A 6000-nucleotide genomic window follows, 5' to 3' on the forward strand; every position below is an offset into this window, starting at 1 on the left:
CCACCCTGCCTCTCTCCCAACCTCTCTCTGCTCCTCTCCTTCCTCTCCTTCCCCCTGACAGGATCAGTCTCCCCAAGGGGTGGGACCACAATTCTTTCTGCATCTATGGATATGATTGTGTGATTTTTCTTCTTTAGCTTATGGATGAGATGGAGTATGTTAATTGATTTTCAAAAAGGCAGAAGATGCATTTTTCTGCATTTTTCACACTCTCTTGCCTCTGGAGTCCTGCTTAGGCAACAGGTTTTGTCAGTCACGTGGTCTGGGGAACCTGGCTTTGTTGCTGCTAGTCAGCACGGCTGTGGAGATACCGGGGATCTGACCTCAAGAACCATCACCTAACTGATTCAGGATCAGGAAACGGTTTCAGCAAGAACGTCTTCACTCCCACAAAGCTAGACTTTGGATGCTAGAAGGCAGCAGCCCCAGATAGGTTCCCTGCCAGTAAGTGACACTAGGCAGGGAGGGTGGGGTAGGGAAAGAGTGTGTGGGTTGGCCTAAGCAGCCTGGCTTTTCTCTTGTGGGCAGTGGGGATGCAGGGGATGTTTTTAAGCAGAGTAGGACCAGGGAAGGAATAACATGAACATATTTGTGCTATAGAAAAATCTTTGCTTCAGGGAGGTGCTGGGCCCCCTGAAAGCATAGCAGAGATGCACGGCTTATTTTTCTCTGGAACTCTCTCTTCTCTGGGGTTCAGACAGATGCGAAAAGATGATGGGGAGGGACATTCTATGCTATAGAGGGGCAGAAAACTGACCTGGGTAGTTGATATCCTGAACATCCTAGGCTTCATTTGTAGCAGGCAAGACTAAAATTAATTCTGCTTCCCCACAGAGGTGATAGTGAGGATTTGGGTAACTAAAACCCAGATTCTGCATCAAGGTCCAAGAGAGCAAAGCCGGTAAAAGGCTAGACCTAGCACTCTGAATGCCTGAATTTACACCTAGTCTCCATTGTCAATTTGCTGTGATGTTCCAGGAAAGATAGTTACCCTCTCAGGGCCTCTTGATTCCCTTTGAGCAGTAGGAAAGTTTTGTTTTCCTTCCCCAATTACAGTGGGAGGGGTGAGGAGGAGAAGAATGAGGTCCTTTTTATGCAAGGGAGAGGGTGCTGGTCTTTATAAATTTTTAAAAAATTTTTCTTTTTTATTTATTTATGATAGTCACACACAGAGAGAGAGAGAGGCAGAGACACAGGCAGAGGGAGAAGCAGGCTCCATGCACCGGGAGCCCAACATGGGATTTGATCCCGGGTCTCCAGGATCGCGCCCTGGGCCAAAGGCAGGCGCCAAACTGCTGAGCCACCCAGGGATCCCTGGTTCTGGTCTTTATAAAGGAGATGCCCTCAGTAGAGGGAGTGGGCTCGGATCTTATTCTTCTGCACCTCTGGCTCTTTAGCTACAAAATATGTATGCCTGAGACTCCACCTGCAGGCCAGGTGAGGCCCAATCCAGGCACATCTTTGTTATGAATACCCCTACTCAGAAGAGAGGGTGCCCCATGCAGTTTCTCATGCCAGAGCTGGAGGAGGGGTCCCTGGCACTGCAGACATAGTTGAACTCAAACCTCATTGTTCATATGTCCTATCAGTAAAAAATGTTGAGCAGACACCCTGGTACCTATTACATTTATAAATTATATACATAGAACTTTATATACACAAACTATATACACTAATATATGTTAGTATATACATCACATAAATACACGTGCATTACAAAATGCAGCATGTACATTATCCATATATGTACAAATTTGATACATGCATATTATGATATATACATTGTATAACTACATAAATAGGAATAAAAATAAATAAAAACCATGTTTTAAAGTAATTTTTAGGGCCTTTCATTGAATCATGGTATAAAATTCCTTGTTTGTTCTCAGAGTGAGAGCAACGCCTTTGAATATGCTTCTTTATTTTTGAAAAGCCTGGTTTAACACTTTGTAGAACAGTGACTTGAATGTCTGGTACTAAATTCGGTTTACTTATATTCAGGTTTCAAGGCTGTCACAGCTGAGAAGGAGGCCTCATGGAGACACCTAGATCCAGACGAATGAGGTGCCTTGTGGGCTCAGCTCATTAAGTCATGGCATTCATTTTTCAATCTTCAGTGCCATCCACCAATTATGCAAAAATTTTGTTCAGAATTGACTTTCAAATTTCCATTTTCTCTCATGTCAATCAGTTGTTCTTGCAAAGAAATTGGAATATGTTGCATTTTAATACTTTCAGCAAATGGATTTTAAACCCACTCAAATTCTTCATTTGGAAGATTTTTAAGCAAGTAAAAAAACTCCTTTTTTTTTAAGGGTTGATATGAAAGATTGTGGAACATACAAGGCTTTCAGCAACAAAATCTTGTAACAGTGGGAACACTTTCAAATTTTATTTCTAAATGCTCTCTATATTATTTTCCTTCCAAAAAAGTTACTTTCTCAACAACTGTTTAAAGTTCACCTTTATCCTGATGAAAGAGGTTTCATTTTTTGAAACTCTCAACCGTAGCATTCAGCAGACAACCCTTGTTTTTTTCTTTATGAAATGTCATATGAAATCATGTCCTAGGATCGGGGGGTGGGGAAGCACTGCTCTTTTCTTGCTATTTCTTTGTAGAAATCTTTTTAGGCCACTCGTCTTTTTTTCAGGAGGGTTAATTTGGTTTGAATCAGACATGACAATCTGCAAATTCCACTGAACTGGGCATACGTAAGCAGCGGTATGTCACAATCTGTTGCAAAGTGAGCAACAGAATAAGCATGCCACTCTTAAATTGTCCTTGAGGGGGCACCTGCACCTCCCTCCAGAAGGTGACTCATTTGGGGGACATGATTAGCTGAGAAGGGGTACATAGTATCTGTGTGTTAAATACTATTACAGCTGAATTCCTCTCTTACTTTTAGATGGAAATACATAAATCTTGAATGCTAAAATTCTTCCCACAGGCCAGTGGATAATTCTATGGTACCCCAGGGGTACATGTATTTTACTTTGAAGGTAAGATCTCACTGGACTGATGGGTCCCTGAGGCTCAGAGGGGGCAGGGGTGGGGAGAGGGGTGACTTAAGGGCCCATGGTTAGTGGTAACAGAGCCAGACGGAAACTCAGGTCTTTGCCTTCTAGGGCCCACCTCTGATAGTAACAGAAGCGTGTAACAGCAGTGAAGGCTGGTCTGTGGAGTCCCCATTCCCAGTGCACAGGGATCTGGTGGCTCCACAAATATCTACCCTCTTGGGATCCAGAGCGGACACTTTGTGGCATTTTCTCTACTCTGTGTTCTCTGGAGCAGCACTGGGTGGGCCCTGAACACAGGTGTGGACATGCTTCTTGTTAGAATATGCTTTGCCTTGTCCACTCCTTCTTTTCTTATGAGATGAGCCTGGATCATTCTGATCAAGGGCCTCTCTGGAGCAAATAATCTGTACTTTGCTTTGAGACATAATTTGCTGATTCTTACATGTTAACCAGATCTGAAAAGAAAATCAGTCACCTGTATCTAAAAACAAGCAGGCCTGGGGGCTTGGCACTGCCACACTTAGGCAGGCCTTGCTTGGGCTTCTCATTCTCCCTGGGGCAGTAGAGGTGGAGGGACACTCCTAGGGACATTGGTGCCTATGCCCCACCCCTGACCAGGGACAGCAGTGACCCAAGCCAGGAGGGTCCATTTCTCTCAAACTCGGGACTTATCTCATGGGAACTTTGCCTAACTAGAGCAACCATGACCCACATCTTTGCTCCAAATGCTAGCCTTTTTACTTCAAGGACCTGCTGAAATGCCACCTCCTCCATGAAGCCTTCTGCTTGAGCCTCAAGCAGCATTAATCTCCCTCAGGGACAGCTTTGCTGGTACCCCTCCCCTATGGAATGTCCTAGCCTGCTTTGGGTTAGAGCAGAGAGCTCTCAGTCCTCTCCACCCACTAGGCCAGAAACAACCTATGGCAGGGGCCACCAGTCATTTGACACTGTACCAGGCCCAGCAGGGATCCAGAGAGATGAATCAAATGTGGTTCCCGCTTTGGGGAGCACCAATCCCCAAAGGGATCCCTGGCCAGCTGGAAGAAGGACGAAGGTGCTGTGTGATCCTGCATAGCCCTAAGCTCACAGTGATCTCATTGGAAGAGCAAAGCTTCCTGCTGAGCCTAGCAGGTGAATAAAAGGACACACTATGCTCTCACACCTCCCTGCTCCCAACCCCTGCCAGCATGCCCACCCTTGTCTTCACTTCTTGAGCTTGGCTTTATTGTCATGGATTGCACCTCACGGCCCTTTGCCAACAGCACCCCTGGAGCCAGGTGGACAGAGAATGTGGTATCCATGGCAATACTCATGTTGTCTGTCTCCCAGAATCAATTTCCTTTACCTCTTGGGCACATAGTGAGATGTTTCCTGGCCTCCCCTGAGCTTAAGAAGGGCTGTGGACTGAGTTCTGGTCAGTAGAATGTGTGCAAAGAAATGTCAACCATGTCTTATCCTGGTCTGACCCTGGAAAAACTCACCTTGGCTCACTCTCTTCCCTGTCCAAAGGCTGGATGTGGAGGACCCAGTGGAGGATGTTAAGGTCCTCACTAGAGTGAGGTGGAAGGGTCCTGGTCCCCACAATGCTGTGAGGAGCAGAGCCTGCCCTCACTGTACCTGTGTGAGGAAGAAATCTTTATATGTAAAGCCATGAAAATGTTGGAGTGGGTGCAGCAGTGGTAGCCTGATTCATACAGTGTCTGACCCCAGATGAGAAGTTGGGGGGCTTGAATTCTTTAAGATTTTGTGAGACAACATTGTATAGGAGTTAGAAGTTTAGACTCTGGAACGGGACTCCTAATTTCCCCCGTTGACGGGCCATGTGATACTGGGAATATTCTTTAATGTTCCTGAGCCTCAGTTTTCTGGGAGATTTGAAAGGTATGTGTAATGATTCCTGATTCCCACACACTAAGCATTTATTAATGGTAATTATTATTAGGTTCATTGGTCCTGCTGGACTTGGCATCCTCCAGAGCAGGGACTACATTTGATTCAACGCTCTGGATCCCTGCTGGGCCTGGTACAGTGTCAAATGACTGGTGGCCCCTGCCACAGATTATTCTTGGCCTAGTGGGTGGAGGGGACTGAGAGCTCTCTGCTTTAACCCAAGGCAGGCTGGGACGGTCCATAGAGGAGGGGTACCAGCAAAGCTGTCCCTGAGGGAGATTAATGCTGCCTGAGGCTCAAGCAGAAGGCTTCATGGAGGAGGTGGCATTTCAGCAGGTCCTTGAAGGAGAAAGGTTAGCATTTGGAGCAAAGAGGTGGGCCATGGTTGCTCTAGGTTAAGCAAAGTTCCCATGAGAGAAGTCCTGAGGTGGAGAGAACTGGACCTGCCTGGCTGGAGTGGTTGCCCCCTAACATTTTCAAGGCCCAGGGAAAGATTACAAATGGACACAGTTGTAAGCAGAATTCCAAGATGCCCCTACCCCAAGATCTCATCCTCTTCTTACTCAATCAAACATGAATCTAGGTACATTGTGAAGGGGTTTTGCAGATATAAAGTCTCAAGTCAGTCGGCCTTAAAATATGGAGATGATTTAGATGGGCCTGGCCTAATCGGGTGAGTCCTTCATAAGAAGAGAGTTTTCTCCCATCTGGTAGCAGAATGGGAAGTAATAGAGATTTGAAGCAAGAGAAGGATTTGACTCGAGTGAGCCTTAGTTGACAACCAGCAAGGAAATGGGGACCTCAGTCCTAAATCACATGGAACTGGGTTCTCCCAACAATCTGAGTGAGGCTGCAAGTGGATTCTTCCCCATAACCTCTAGATAAGAGCCCAGCCCGGCTGACCCTTTGGTTTCATCCCTGTGGGGACAGTCAAGTCCATATGGACTTCTGACCTATGGAGCTGTGAGTCAATAAATATGTCTTCTTTCAAGCCACCATGTCTGTGGTCATTTGTTACACGGTGATAGAAGACAAATACAGATGCCCAGATACCATGAGCCTACATATTCAAAAGCTGTAAGTCAAGTTTAC

Source organism: Canis aureus, chromosome 16 (assembly GCF_053574225.1).
Source record: "Canis aureus isolate CA01 chromosome 16, VMU_Caureus_v.1.0, whole genome shotgun sequence".
NCBI lineage: Eukaryota > Metazoa > Chordata > Mammalia > Carnivora > Canidae > Canis > Canis aureus.